At 45.0% G+C, this 16,479-nt stretch overlaps 1 protein-coding gene across 4 annotated transcripts in view; it reads left to right on the top strand.

Moving 5' to 3' along the window:
• The first annotated feature begins 20 nt into the window (after window positions 1-20).
• SMOX (spermine oxidase) overlaps window positions 21-16,479 on the top strand; it is a 96,623-nt gene continuing 80,164 nt past the window's right edge. For 3 of the 4 annotated variants that reach the window (XM_037898321.2, XM_043544894.1, XM_043544893.1), the window contains exon 1: window positions 24-176. The gene's annotated coding sequence lies outside the window, so the exon portion shown is untranslated. Of the gene's footprint in view, window positions 177-16,479 lie in introns of all 4 variants that reach the window. The other variant, XM_037898323.2, reaches the window with a different exon arrangement.

Genomic DNA, 16,479 nt, shown 5'->3' with positions numbered 1-16,479 from the left:
GGGGGGCGGGCGGGCGGAGGGCCCGAGGCGGAGCCGGGGCGGGCCGAGCGGGGAGGAGGCTGCGGAACAGGCCGCCGCTGGTTGTCGCCTCTCAGCGCAGCAGCCGGGCGAGCCGAGCGCCGAGCCGAGCTGGACAGGCTGCAGGAGCCCTTCGCCGCCGGCCCCCGCACAGCCAGGTACCGCCCGGCCTCCGCGCTTCTCGGGGGCGGCTTGGAAGCGGGGGGCAGCCTCGGAGCCCCCAGTTCCCAGGAGCAACTCGGCCCCCGGGGCCGCTTGGGAGGGGGAAATTGGGGTGCTCCGTCCTGTAAACCCCCCCAGTCTTCCCTAGGGGACCACAGACCCCTTCCCCCTAGTGCTCCCCCAGTGCTGCTTGGGAGGGGGAAATTGGGGTGCTCCGTCCTGTAATCCCCTCAGTCTCCCCTAGAGGACCACAGACCCCTTCCCCCAGTTCTACGTGGGAGGGGGAATTGGGGTGATCCATCCCGTAACCGCCCCCCCATTCTTCCCTAGAGAATTCTCCCCCCACACCCACCCTTTCCCCAGAGGAGCGCATACCCTGTCCCCCCTGGGGACTGATGAAGTTGAGGGGGGCTTTCACCCTGGGGATCTACATATGAAACAGCCTGTGTAGATAAGGTGATCAGATAGCAAGTGTGAGAAAGCAGATGGGGGTGGGGGGGGTAATAGGTGTTTATGTAAGACAAAGCCCTGAATATTGGGACTGTCCCTATAAAATCAGGACATCTGGTCATCCTACTAAATTACTGGTAGATATTATTCCCCCCCCCGCCCTTTTCAGAACCCTGCTTTGCTGTGTTTGTTTCAGATTCTTCTTGTGTCAGAGTCAGACTCCTGCCATGCAAATGCTGTGCAGTTAGTGCTCACTGAGGCTCCTTTCTTGACCTCTTTATGGTCTTCTGTTTTTGTTGATGTTGCAAATTGATGGATGGAGAAGCAGTGAATCCTGAAACAAAGCCGGTTCCTTTCCCCCAGTCACATTACTACACAGGGTTTTGACACTGACTACCGCTGCGTCTCACTGCAGTTTGAGATGTGCTCCACTTAGATAATGCACAGTGACCTGTGTGTGTTTATGCATGCACACTCCAAAGCATAGAGTATATAATAACCATAATAACAGTGGCGGGGGTGTGTGTGTATTTTTTGGTGGGTTCATGTTTCATTATATAGAAGTAGTGAGAAATCTGTGGAATATCCAATGTAGCTCAAGGCCAGACTTAAAAAATTGTCTTGGAAATTTACCAGACACCCTCCAAAATTTCCCAACTCTTCTGTGCTGAACCTTGATAATGTTAAGGAAACAGCTAATTATACTTTGACTCATACGTTTTTGAACAAAATTGCTCCAGGCAAGTAGAATTGTGCAAGGTGGGAGTGAGACAATTATTAATGGCTTCAACCTTATCTTTATGTCAGCTCATAAAGTAGTTGTGTGGGGTTGGTTATATATATGTGTGAATATATTTATGTTAAGTTTTTCTGGTAATAACATGACGACAAAGCTCCAATAATAAATGTCATCAAAACTTCAAGATTATTTATGTAAATTATGATCTGCAAATGTTTTAAGTGTGCATTAGGTGTTTCTTGTTTGTACATGGGTTTAATAATGCTGTGGTTTTGGCACTAGTTTCTGATCTCCTGTACTCAAGTAATTTAATTGATGTCGGGTGGAGTTATACAGATTTACATTGGTGTGACTGAGATCAGAATTTAGCTCCAAAGCTGCAGTATTATAATAGCTTGGTAGCACTGTAGTGTCAGAGTCACTGTAAAACACCTTATGTAAATTACTGGCTACGAAAGATTTGTATTTACATAAATAATCTCAGGATTATGGTGACATCATGAGACTACAGCTCAAGTAGTATCAGCAGAAACATCCTAATAAAAAGTGTGTGTATTTATATATATATATATATATATATATAAAATAATACCCCACCTCCAAATCCACTTTGTAATCTAACCAAGATAAGGTTTGTGCTTATCAATAATTGTCCTCCTGTATATGATACAATTACACACACACACATTAAATTCACTTTGCTTATGTATGTATAAAATTACACACACACACACTTTCTGATCTGCCATAAAGACAAGGTTGAGGCCAAAACTCTGTCCTTACCTCACCCTGGTGATGCAAGCTTTACTTAATATGCACAATATAGTATGCAGTTCTGAGAGTAACCAGGCTGGTTGAGTTAAGGACATGGTGTCAGCCTAGAGTCATCACAGCGTATTGTGTAAGAATCGTGTGTGTTTTGAGTCTCTAACAAACTCAGTTTATTGACATACTGATAATACTTAGCATTTATATAGCCCCTTTCCTGCTTTTAGTGTTAACCTAACATTCATTAATTCCTTACAAAACCCTTAGAGTTAGTGAACAGTTGTCACCATTTTATAGTTGGGGACATTAAGACATGGAGTTTGATGTGGTCAAGACCACTCATGGATTCAGGTTCATAAATGGAGATTAGAGCCCTCTTTTAGTCATTACCCCTCTGGACCATGCCTCTATATTGAAAACAGTCTGACATTGCCATCCTTCAGCACTACAGATATTTTAAAAAAAGAAGCAGCAGCTAAGATACAAGTTTAACAGTGGACAGGCCTGTCCAGGACTGGCAAAGTACTTTAACGAGTTAATTACATTACCACTGAAATGCAGCCACCCCTGGGGTGGAGGATAGAAACCAGCTTGCGCATAATGTTGTCTGGGGTGTGGAAATTGTGGATGAACTAGTTTGAAAAGTGCCATGGGATCTCTAATGTCCACATTTAGCAGACAGAATGTCTGCTTTTTATGGGTTCATTTGCAGGACCCTCTGCTTTTAATTACATGCATGGAGCTAACTTATCCACCTCAGCCAGAACCAGCCTTAACATTTTGGGTTTGGCCTCGGAGACAACTTTTTGTGAGTCCCCACTCCTAAAATGTACTGGGATGGCCTAGGAAGGTTGGAGAGGGTTAGTAGGGTGACTCCTTGGGTACGTGTACTCTTGAGCTGATGGCACAACTTTCAGCATGGGAATATGTATATACATTAGCTTTGATAGAGCGAGTGTGCTAAAAAATAGAAGTGTAGCAGCAGCGGTGCAGGCAGCAGGGTAGGGTATCTGCCTGAGAAAGTACCTAGGGTCTTGGGATGAGGGGTGGGGGGGTTGTATTCAGGCAGCTAGCCCATGTTGCTGCCTACACTGTAGCAACCACTTCCATTTTTAGCACATTTTTAGCTTGATCAAAGCTAGTGCACGTACATCTGCTTGAGCTGTAAGAGCCTTCAGCTCAAGTGTAGACATACCCTTTGGCACACATAACTGGCTTATTTTATACTAATGGTGGTTTGTCCACCCCTGCTGCAGAAAACTCTCTTTCCAGGAAAAATGACTAGATTTTTTTAAAATGAAAGCTGAGATTCCTTTTTTAATTTCAAATCAGAAATGGGAAGGACAAAAGCTTTGACCTCTGAAGTTTGAAGCAGTGAGTCAACCCTGCAGGGTCTTAATTTATATGGGCACATATTATATATCAAAAGAAATACAAATAAAAAATGCATATCCCCTGCACTGGGTGCCTTTGACAAAATACTAAAGATAGATTCTACTATATTCACAGAGGTAGCAGCCTCTATGACCACCACTAACCAAAACTAATAAATGTAGAAATATACTCACCCATGGCCATAGCCACCACTCCTTATCATGCTTCCTCTCACAAAAAGGAATGAAAATATATTGAAATATTGGGTTTCACAGAGTCCAGGTGTTCCATACGTTGGAGTAGGGGGTGTATTTGGCTATGAATAGTAATAGTTGTACTCTCACTGGTGGTCACCATGGCAAGCCTTTGCAATTGCCACTTGCAAGTAGCTAACATTACTATGGTATTTCCTGTAACAGATTCCAGGAATAGTGTGGGTGGTAACGTGAACTATTTACAACAGAAGATTTTGATGGCAACCACTGCTAGAGCCAAAGCCCCATGTGCTTCACAATAAACTAGGCTTACATGGTGTAGCAAGATCTTTGGGTTCTGTATGACAGCAGCTTCATTTAAAGTGAGGTTCTACTCTGAAAAGTGCTCTGTATACATGTACAAATATTTTGAGATGTGTGGTTCTCTTCCCTCCTCCCACCCCCAAAAGAAGAAGAAGAAAAAACCCTGCTAGCTTTGCAAACTCAGCCTGAGTTCTGTTTGCACATCATACCCATAATAAAAGTTCTGCAGGTTAAATTAGCTCCTCATTGACACAAGCGCAACCCATTGTCTTCCACTGGAATTGACACCCATAACTTTTTGAATAAACTGGTGTCTTTTTTTGTTTTAACTAATTTTTTTTTTCAAATAAAAAGGAGGGTCTTTGATGAATTTCGTATAAATGGCCTCTATTGTCTGGATATGTTTATTTTGCATTTCCCCCACACTTTCAGTTCTTGATGTGCTGCAGATTTTTGTCTTGACAACCTACAACTGCATCACAGAAGTTGTCAAGGGAAATGCTGCAGGAAGTGGTTTGGCAGCTGGGTAGAAGACATTTGGGGGTTTTGGCACCTGGGAAGGCATGGGATGCAGTTTGGATTGGGAGATAAGAACATTAAATGGATACCTCTGATAAAATGACCAGAAGCAAAATACGTAATGTTGACTTTAAATTGTTATATTCTGGTTTCATCACTGAGCTGAATGGAATAGGACGCTGTTCTCTAGAGCCACTGTTTAAGGTTTTCTGCAGATCTCAGGAAGACAACACTGTTTATTCTGTATTTATGTTTTCAAGGTTACCTTCAAAAGCCTGAAGACTAGAAATTTAGGCTTAGATTCTGAAGCACTGCTTCACAGGCAGAAAGATTTGCAGCCATCGATTTGAGGCATACTCAGGGCCTTGGTTATAGAACATTTGCTCTTCAAAGATAGGTTTCAGAGTAGCAGCCGTGTTAGTCTGTATTCGCAAAAAGAAAAGGAGTACTTGTGGCACCTTATGCTCAAATACATTTATTAGTCTCTAAGGTGCCACAAGTACTCTTTTTCTTTCTTCAAAGATAGTTTCCTCATCGCCCCGCTAGGATAAATATTATCTCCATTTTGCAGCTAGGCAGGGAGGTGAAGGCTACATAGAAAATCCGTAGTAGAACTGGGATTAGAGTTTTTGGGCCAAATCTTCATCTACTGTAAGTCAGTTTAACTGCATTGGCTTCAAAAGAGCAACATCAGTGGTCTCCAAACTTTTTAAGCACACGAGCACTTTTTAAATTTAAGTGCAACCCAGGATCTACCTCAAAGAAAATGTAGAAATAACAGTAATCACACAAACCCAAACACCCTTGCCCTGTCCCTACCCTGCCCCATCTCCGAGGCTCCACCCTGCTCACCCAATTCCCCCCGCCCCCTGTTGCGCGCTGTCTCCTACCCTCATTCACTTTCACCAGGCTGGGATAGGGGGTTGGGGTGCAGGATGGGGTGCGGGCTCTCGGCTGGGGCCGAGGGGTTTGGAGTGTGGGAGGGGCTCTGGGCTGAGCCTGGGGCAGAGTTTTGTGGTGCAGGAGTGGGTTGAGTGCTGGGGGAGGGGGTTGGGAGGTGGTGCGGGGTGCTGGCTCTGGGAGGGGGCTCAGGCAGTGGGTTGGGGTGCAGGGTGCAGGCTCTGGGAGCGGGCTGGGGCAGGGGGTTGGGGTGCAGGCTCTGGGAAGGGGTTGGGGAGCAGGAGGGAGTGTGGGGCTCCGGAGGGGGCTCAGGGCTGGGGCTGGGGCTTGGGGTATGGGGGGGGCAGAATGCAGGCTCTCGCAGGGAGTTTGGGTGCTGGGGGGGGGCTAAGGGCTGGGGCAGAGGGTTGGGGTGTGGGATGCGGGCTCTAGGAGTGAGTTTGGCTGCAGGAGGGGGTTGAGGGCTGGGGCAGGGAGTTGGGGTGCGGGAGAGGTTTGGTGTGGGGGCTCCGGCTGGGCGTCACTTACCTCAGGCGGCTCCCAGGCAATGGCGCAGCAGGGCTAAGGTAGGCTCCCTGTCTGCCCTGGCCCTGCACTGCTCCCGGAAGTGGCTGGCATGTCCGGCAGTGGCTCCTGGGTGGGGAGGGGCAGGTGGCTCCCCCCCATCCACAGGCACCACCCCCGCAGCTCCCATTGTCTGAAGTTCCCCGTTCCCAGCCAATGGGAGCTGCAGGGGCAGTGCCTGCAGGCGAGAGCAGTGCGCAAGACCCCCTGCCTCTCCCCCGCCCCAGGAGCCCCTGCCAGACATGCCGGCTGCTTCCGGGAGCAGCGCGGGACTAGGGCAGGTAGGGAGCCTGCCTTAGTCCCGCTGCACCACCAGACTGTTAGCGGCCAATCTCCCTATTTGGCTGCAGGAGAGTTGGCGACGCTGTCGCGATCAACTAGTCGATCTTGGAGCCTGTGACTGAGATCGACTGTCAGAGGCTCCATGATCGACCAGCTGATCGTGATCTATCAGTTGGTGACCACTGAAGCACTTAGACGAGAGGAAAGTGATCAGGAACAGTCAGCATGGATTCACCAAGGGAAGGTCATGCCTGACTAATCTAATTGCCTTCTATGATGAGATAACTGGTTCTGTGGATGAAGGGAAAGCAGTGGACGTGTTATTCCTCGACTTTAGCAAAGCTTTTGACACGGTCTCCCACAGTATTCTTGTCTGCAAGTTAAAGAAGTATGGGCTGGATGGATGCACTACAAGGTGGGTAGAAAGTTGGCTAGATTGTCGGGCTCAACGGGTAGTGATCAATGGCTCCATGTCTAGTTGGCAGCCGGTATCTAGCGGAGTGCCCCAAGGGTCGGTCCTGGGACCGGTTTTGTTCAATATCTTCATAAATGATCTGGAGGATGGTGTGGATTGCACCCTCAGCAAGTTTGCGGATGACACTAAACTGGGAGGAGTGGTAGATACGCTGGAGGGTAGGGATAGGATACAGAGGGACCTAGACAAATTGGAGGATTGGGCCAAAAGAAATCTGATGAGGTTCAACAAGGACAAGTGCAGAGTCCTGCACTTAGGACGGAAGAATCCCATGCACCGCTACAGACTAGGGACAGAATGGCTAGGCAGCAGTTTTGCAGAGAAGGACCTAGGGGTGACAGTGGACGAGAAGCTGGATATGAATCAACAGTGTGCCGTTGTTGCCAAGAAGGCCAATGGCATTTTGGGGTGTATAAGCAGGGAAATTGCCAGCAGATCGAGGGACGTGATCGTTCCCCTCTATTCGACATTGGTGAGGCCTCATCTGGAGTACTGTGTCCAGTTTTGGGCCCCACACTACAAGAAGGATGTGGCGAAATTGGAGAGAGTCCAGCGAAGGGCAACAAAAATGATTAGGGGTCTGGAACACATGACTTATGAGGAGAGGCTGAGGGAATTGGGATTGTTTAGTCTACGTAAGAGAAGAATGAGGGGGGATTTGATAGCTGCTTTTAACTACCTGAAAGGTGGATCCAAAGAGGATGGATCTAGACTATTCTCAGTGATAGCAGATGACAGGACAAGGAATCATGGTCTCAAGTTGCAGTGGGAGAGATTTAGGTTGGATATTAGGAAAAACTTTTTCACTAGGAGGGTGATGAAACACTGGAATGCGTTACCTAGGGAGGTGGTGGAATCCCCTTCCTTAGAAGTTTTTAAGGTCAGGCTTGACAAAGCCCTGGCTGGGATGATTTAGTTGGGATTGGTCCTGCTCTGGGCAGGGGGTTGGACTAGATGGCCTCCAGAGGTCCCTTCCAACTCTGTTATTCTATGATTCACTGAGCTACACTGATTAGGAGGATTTGGCCTCATGAATTCATAGTTCAACTGTGTTAAATTTCTGATCACAGTTTTTTTTTATTAAAAGTGCCATATTGACTTTGTTGACATCCTGTATCAATTTCATTTAAATCTGCCTTTCCTTTTCAAAATTAACAAGGTAAAGGTGTGTGAAAGGAGAGGGACGACCTGAAACAGAAAAATCGTCATATTCTCACAGTTGATATAACTGCAGAACTGACAAACAGTGGTAGATCTCTTCCAAAGAACTGATAATTGTTTGTTCTGTTCTTCATGGTTCATTAGTTTGCTGTGTAATGACAGATTTGTTTAAGATGTTTCTCCATAATTAGCTAAATTTAATTCACCAAAGTATATTATTGGCCTGTTTAGAATTACAATGTTTTCATGCCGTGAAGAAAAGAATAGGTTTTATTTTTAGGTTTGGTGCAACACTGAAGTTAAACAAACACGTAGTTCACTAATGCAGAAATAGTCAGTTGCAGCTACCTTGTAGCTGAGGTGTCGAGAATAACCTATGTTGTCTCAGCAGAGAGAGCTGAAAGCAGTACAGTCTTACACTACCCCTAATCCAACTCTCCTGTTCATAGGGAGTCCTTCTCCCCCATCCCCAAGAATTTAGGATCTGTATTGTAGATGTGGCCTATGGCAGCCTAACTATGCCAGCATAACCTGCTAGCATAGACATAGCATATGCCAACAAGAGGAGTTCTGACAACATAGTACCGCCACCCATAGGCGAAGACTTCCTTTGTTTCCGGGGGGTGCTTGACCTCTGCTCTGCTTCAGGCCCTGCCCTCACTCCATCCCTTCTCCCAAGCCCCCACCCCGCTTCTTCCACTCCCACCTCGCCTCTTCCCTCTCCATTCCCCCACCTCTTCCTGCCCCCACTCCTTCCCCTCCCCTCCAGCACCTCCTGCACACCACTGAACAGCTGATTCGCGGTGCGCAGGAGGTGTAGAGAGGGAGGGAGAGGAGCTGATTCGGGGGGGAATGGGCATCTGCACATCTACCAATGTGATATATGCCATCATGTGCCAGCAGTGCTCCTCTGCCATGTACATTGGCCAAACCGGACAGGCTCTACTTAAAAGAATAAATGGACACAAATCAGACATCAAGAATTGTAACATTCAAAAACCAGTAGGAGAGCACTTCAATCTCCCTGGACACTCAATAACAGACTTAAAAGTGGCCATTCTTCAACAAAAAAACTTCAAAAACAGACTCCATTGAGAAACTGCAGAACTGGAATTAATTTGCAAACTTGACACCATCAAATTAGGCCTAAATAAAGACTGGGAGTGGCTGGGTCACTACAAAAGGTAATTTTCCCTCTGTTGATATTCACCCCTTCTTGTCAATTGTTGGGAATAGGCCACATCCATCCTAACTGAATTGGCCTCATTTGCACTGACCCCCCACTTGGTAAGGCAGCTTCCATCTTTTCATGTGCTGTATATTTATACCTGCCTACTGTATTTTTCACTCTATGCATCTGATGAAGTGGTTTATAGCCCATGACAACTTATGCTCAAATACATTTGTTAGTCTCTAAGGTGCCACAAGGACTCCTTGTTGTTTTTGCTGATACAGACTACCAAGGCTACCCCTCTGAAATTTGACAAATAAGATGTCTTCAAGTAAACCAGGGCCTGATGAAATACATCCTAGAATACTCAAGGAGCTGACTGAGGAGATATCTGAGCCATTAGCGATTATCTTTGAAAAGTCATGGAAGATGGGAGAGATTCCAGAGGACTGGAAAAGGGCAAATATAGTGCCCATCTATAAAAAGGGAAATAAAGACAACACATGGAATTACAGACCAGTCAGCTTAACTTCAGTACCTAGAAAGATAATGGAGCAAATAATTAAGCAATCAATTTGCAGATGCCTAGAAGATAATAAGGTGACATGGATATGTCAAGAACAAATCCTGTCAAACCAACCTAATAGCTTTCTTTGACAAGCCTTGTAAATAGGAGGGAAGCAGTATATGTGATATATCTTGACTTTGGTAAGCTTTTGATATTGTCTTGCATAACCTTCTCATAAACAAACTAGGGAAGTACAACCTAGATAGTTGGAAAACCATCCCCACATCCCTAGAGAGTAGTTATTAGTGGTTCACAGTCAAGCTGGCAGGGCATATTGAGTGGAGTCCCACAGGGATCAGTTCTGGGTCCAGTTCTGTTCAATATTTTCATCAGTGATTTAGATAATGGCATAGAGAGTTCACTTATAAAGTTTGTGGACGATACCAAGCTGTGAGGGGTTGCAAGTGCTTTGTAGAATAGGATTATAATTCAAGATGATCTGGACAAACTGGAGAAATGGTCTGAAGCAAATAGGGATGAAATTGAATAAGGACAAATGCAAAGTACTCCACTTAGGAAGGAATAATCAGCTGCACAAATACAAAATGGGAAATGACTGCCTAGGAAGGGGACTGCAGAAAGGGATCTGGGGATCATAGTGGATCACAAATTAAATATGAGTCAACAGTGTAACACTGATGCAAAAAAATAAACATGGTTTTGTGATGTATTAGCAGGAGTGTTGCAAGCAAGACATGAGAAGTAATTCTTCCGCTCTACTCCACGCTGATTAGGCCTCAGCTGGCGTATTGTGTCCAGTTCTGGGTGCCACATTTCAGGAAAGATGTGAACAAATTGGAGAAAGCCCAGAGATGAGGAACAAAAAATACTAAAGGTCTAGAAAACATGACCTATGAGGGAAGTTTGAAAAAATTGGGTTTGTTTAGTTTGGAGAAGAGAAGACTGAGGGGGGACATGATAGTTTTCAAGGACATAAAAAGGTACAAGGAAGAGGGAGAAAAATTGTTCTCCTTAACCTCTGAGGATAGGACAAGAAGCAATGGGCTTAAATTGCAGCAAGGGCAGTTTAGATTGGACGTCGGGAAAAACTTCCTAACTGTCAGGGTAGTTAAGTTTGGGAATAAATTGCCTAGGGAGAATATGCCTGTGGAATCTCCATCACTGGAGATTTCTCAGAGCAGGTTAGAAAAACAGCTGTCAGGGATGGTCTAGATAATACTTAGTCCTGCCGTGAGTGCAGGGGATTGGACTAGATTACCTCTCGAGGTTCCTTTGAATTCTATGATTACGTGATTTAATATTGTTCATTGTTGAGAATGCTGACTCACACATCTATGTTGAACCAAGCATAGTGAAAAAGTTAAATGCCATCTTCCTCAAGTGTGGATACTTGGAGTCCAGCACAAGAGTTGTCCAGAACATTTCAGATGTAGTTTGTATGCCTCACCTTAAGCACTTCATCCGCTTGTAAATCAGTACACTCTAGCTGTGGTTTTGCTTTTTTCAACATCTGGAAAGGATGCTTTTGCTTGATCACACCAAGTGCCATTTGCTTGTACCACGAATGCGTTCCTTACAAATAGGAAGATGTCATTAACACTTTCAAATTCTTGGAACCTCTGCTGGAAGTTTTGAAGAAGCCTGTCTAGAGATGATGCCATCTGATTACGTCTGGTGTGTCCTGGCAACTTAGCAGCGTTGGGAAATGCAGCATCTCCCCAGTTTCCAAATCGCTTTTGAAGAGACTCAGTTTGTTTTGATAATGGGGATCCACTAGATTGTGATTTTGTCCTCTGTAGCTTTAAGTTGAAATCATTTAAGTGGCCTGTCAAAGGAACAAGGATGGCCAGGATGCTTATGGTTGCAGCATCCCTCAAAAATGCATGTAGCTCTTCTGCCTTTTCCCTGGAAAGTTATGTAGATATTCTTCCACGTGAACTTAAATTTCCCACAGCCTTCTTAGACTTGCCCTCTGCTCAGCCAACAGATATCATCATGAGCTGATGGGTCATCGTAATCTGCAAATATTTCTGAAAGAAAGCTTTTGAACTGTCTTTGTTGCATTGATGACTCGGACCGAAGGAAGTTGACAACTTTAATCACCATCGACATTACAGTAGCATACTCCTCTCTCAGCTTTGCACAAAGTGCAGTTTGGTGGATTGCACTGTGATAGGAAATCCAATTGGGGTTCAGATCTTGCAGGCGTTTCACAAGCCCTCAGTGAGTACCGAGCATGGCAGGAGCGCATTCTGTTGTAATTGACACAATCTGAGTCACATCAAAACCTTAATTAGACAGAACAGTTTGAACAGAATTTAAACATATCCTCACCGGTTGTGTGATTGCTGTGCGGTATGAAAGACAACATATCCTCCACAACTTTATCTCCATCAAAAAAATGCACATACAGCGCTAACTGTGCTGTGTCCCTGATATCACAGGATTCATCCCCTGCCATGGAAAAATTTCTAATTTTCAGTTTCTCACACAACTGCTTGAAAACGTCTTGTGCCATCATCTCAGCGCACCTAAAACCTGTGATGTCTGAGAGTAGCCGTTGTCTGAAGACATCAACAATGTCTCTCTTCTCCACAGAAAGGGTTTCAGCTGTAGAAATGATACACTGCTTAATAATGTCCGCATCTGGAAAAGGGTTTCTGTGTTTTGCCATTACCCACACACCCCCCTCAGTGAATCTTCAGTAGCTTTTTCCTAAGCACAAATAGCCTTTGAGATAATATTTGTGCTCTGAAAATATGCATCCTTTAATGAAGTGATCTTGTCTGATCTTAAACGGAAGCCCAGTGGGTCTTTGTGGTCAAAATCCATGTGCTTCGTTTCGTAGCGCCTTTTGGTGTGGCTACTTTTAACAATAGCCACAGTCTCTGTACAAATTAAACATACGGGTTGACCATTTGGATGTTGTGGCAAAATAAAATAGTAAGCGTCAGTCCACTCTTCTTTAAACGAATGATTTTTGGTATCAACTTGCCCTTTTTTATTATGCCATTTTTAAACACGGTGCCATTAAACACTGAAAGTGCCAGAGCTGGGACTACCTTGGCTCACCTTTGCTCCTCCTGCTGTTCCTGGGGCTCTTCACCTCTCCCCCCACAGTCCAGGGAGGGAGAGAAGAGGAGGGAGTGGCACAAGAGCCCTTCCCTTCTCACAGGAGTAGAGGGAAGGGAAGAGCAGAGCTCCTGGAAGCCCCTGAACCTTTTCTTCTCCTTCCTGTCTCCTGTAAGAATTGGCGCCTGCCGAGGGGCAGGGGCAGAGAGCACTGCTGGCTACCTGCAGCAGCCCTGATTGGCAGCAAGGGAAAAAGCAGCCAATCAGAGGAGGTTTCTCCAAGACAGACGGGAAATATGCACCCCTCAGAAGCTTAGGTGGAATTGTGGACATTTTAATTGCGGGGTTCGTGACCCAGGGGTGCCGTTTCAGATTGTGATTGGGGCGAAGGGCGGCGACTTTAACTATGGTTCATAGGGTTGTCTCCCCCTTCGCTTGCTGAATTGTCTCAAAGAGCCTGCCCGCAGGTAGGAGACAGCCCTGGCTGAGCAGGGGCTGGTGCAGGTTAATGACCTGGTGTCTCCCCCGCCCCACGGTAATGGGATTTTTGGTTTGGGGTGCCATTTAGGGTTGCCATGTCCCCTTTTCGACCAGACTTTGGGTGGAGTGCGGGCGTGACTTTGGGAGGAGACCGAGTGGGGACAGGCCTCAGGGCATGGCCACGGTTTGGGCACATCCAGCCTTCCCAGATGGAAGAGCCATGCACCGCCCATGGTAATAAACCATAAATCCAGTGTTTTTATTAAGCCTGTGATTTTTAGTGTCCAGCAAGGTTATGAATTTAAATTCCCAAGCTCATCTTTTGAAGGTGCTGTGATGATTTTCTTTGAGAACAATACAAGAGAGGTTCGATGTGGCGTTATTGCTTTGTGAAAAATGTTTGCCGGTGGGTGATATGGTGTTTTTATCTTTTTTCTGTGTGAGTTCATTCGAGAGAGTAGTGGTTGTCCTATTTCACCCACATAGTTGTTATTGGGACATTTAGTGCAAATGTTCCTCATAGATTCCCACCACAGTTTCAACAACCACCATCCATCCATCAGTCAGTCTCTCTCTAGAACACTCCCTGTCAAGGTTCCTTCCCCACTCTGAACTCTAGGGTACAGATGTGGGGACCTGCATGAAAACCTCCTAAGCTTACTTTTACCAGCTTAGGTTAAAACTTCCCCAAGGTACAAATTAATTTTACCCTTTGCCCTTGGAATTTCCACTGCCACCACCAAACTTTAACTGGGTTTACTGGGAAACGTAGTTTGGACACGTCTTTCCCCCCAAAATCCTCCCAACCCTTGCACCCCACTTCCTGGGGAAAGTTTGGTAAAAATCCTCACCAATTTGCATAGGTGACCACAGACCCAAACCCTTGGATCTGAGAACAATGAAAAAGCATTCAGTTTTCTTACAAGGAGACTTTTAATAGAAGTAAAGGAATCCACCTCTGTAAAATCAGGATGGTAGATACCTTACAGGGTAATTAGATTGAAAACATAGAGAATCCGTCTAGGCAAAACCTTAAATTACAAAAAAGACACACAGACAAGAATAGTCATTCTATTCAGCACAGCTCTTTTCTCAGCCATTTAAAGAAATCATAATCTAACACATACCTAGCTAGATTACTTACTAAAAGTTCTAAGACTCCATTCCTGTTCTGTCCCTGGCAAAAGCAGCATACAGACAGACACCGACCCTTTGTTTTTCTCCCTCCTCCCAGCTTTTGAAAGTATCTTGTCTCCTCATTGGTCATTTTGGTCAGGTGCCAGTGAGGTTACCTTTAACTTCTTAACCCTTTACAAGTGAGAGGATTTTTCCTCTGGCCAGGAGGGATTTCAAAGGGGTTTACCCTTCCCTTTGTATTTATGACGCTCCCACATCAGCATCACGTTCTTGGACACCACAGTCAGCATCAACAATGGATCCCTATTTACAAGAAACCTATGGATTACCACACTTACCTTCACAGATCCAGTAACCACCCCAAACACACAAAGAAATCTGTTATCTGCAGCCAGGCACTCAGATACCACAGAATATGCTTCGAGGAGAAAGTCTGGGATACGTACCTTAACACACTTAAAAACCACCGTCACTAAACAAGGATATTCCATCAGAAAAGTAGATTGTATCTTGGAACGGACCACCCAAATACCCCGAGAACTTGCTTCAATACAGGGGAAAAAAAAACACCTCTCACCACACACCCTACTTGTCACCTACTGCCCTACACTGCAGCGCATACTGGGTATCATTAAACAGTTAAAACCTATACTTGATGGGGACTGCTACATCCTGAAAGAAATCCTTCCTGAACCTTCTCTTCTGGCCTTCAAACAACCCACCAGCCATGCCAAACTCATTATTAGACGCACGCTCCCCACAGATCAGGACACACCAACTCGAAGCAGCACCAGACCCTACCATAATAGCAGATGCAAAACCTGCAGACGTATCTCCACTGTTGCGACGATCAGCACCCCCCCCCACAACACACCTTTCATGATCCATAGGTCCAACAACACCTTAAAAAGATGAGCCTGGGAGCTTAAATACATAACTTTGCTGGACAGTAACAATCATGGACTTGATAAAGACACTGGATTTATGTCTTATTAGAACAATCTATAACCCTCTAACTCCCCTTTTTTGTTCTCTGGCTGCAGAGATGTTAATTAGTCACTTCTCCTTGAATGGGGTTTTTTGCTAAGTGATCTGTTCCACCTTGTATTTAGCTGTGACACTCTGAGTACCTTTCCCAGACCTGAAGAAGAGCTCTGTGTTAGCTCAAAAGCTGGTCTCTTCCAATTGGTCCAATAAAAGATATCACCTCACCCGCCTTGTCTCACTGAAAATACAATGCTATTATATAATTCCTGATATGCTCTCACCTGGAATACGGTGTTCATTTCAGGTGATCCCAAGACAAAAAATAAATAAAAAACGCAGAAACAGAAAGGCTTTAGAGGTAGGTGACAAAAAGGATTAAGAGACAGGAAGTTATATTTGCCTGGGCAGAGATTGAAAAGACTGAGGTTGCTTAGTTTTGAAATTTGATGAATATCAGGGGACGTGAGAGATAAACGGGGCACTCCTAATACATTTTTTTTAACAGTACAGGAACAAATGGACCTTCAGTGAAATTGAGGGCCAGGAAACTTAGAACGGACAAAAGGAAATAATTTTTAACACATAATTAACTTGTGGAGGTTATTGTTGAGATATCACTACGGCCAAGAACATAGTAGGGTTTTAAAAATGATTAGACATTTTATAAAAGGAAAAGGAGTACTTGTGGCACCTTAGAGACTAACCAATTTATTTGAGCATAAGCTTTCATGAGCTACAGCTCACTTCATCGGATGCGTACTGTGGAAAATACAGAAGACGTTTTTATACACACAAACCATGAAAAAATGGGTGATTATCACTACAAAAGGTTTTCTCTCCCCCCACCCCACTCTCCTGCTGGTAATAGCTTATGTAAAGTGATCACTCTCCAGTGTATATATCTTATATATCTTCTTACTATATGTTCCGTTCTGTGCATCCGATGAAGTGGGCTGTAGCCCACGAAAGCTTATGCTCTAATAAATTTGTTAGTCTCTAAGGTGCCACAAGTACTCCTGTTCTTTTCCCCAGTATTTGGTCACACACAGCTACTATTACACACTACTTTTCATACGGGGCATAGAAGTTTGCATGAATTACTATAGAAATGTTGATGAGAAACCTTTTACTCTGGTGTCACTGCTGCTGTGTTTGTGTGTGTATAGATATATC

This window comes from Chelonia mydas, chromosome 4 (genome assembly GCF_015237465.2).
Source record: "Chelonia mydas isolate rCheMyd1 chromosome 4, rCheMyd1.pri.v2, whole genome shotgun sequence".
In the NCBI taxonomy this organism is placed as follows: Eukaryota; Metazoa; Chordata; order Testudines; family Cheloniidae; genus Chelonia; species Chelonia mydas.
The sequence above is the reverse complement of the archived record's forward strand: the minus strand, read 5'-3'. Positions and strand labels throughout refer to the sequence as shown.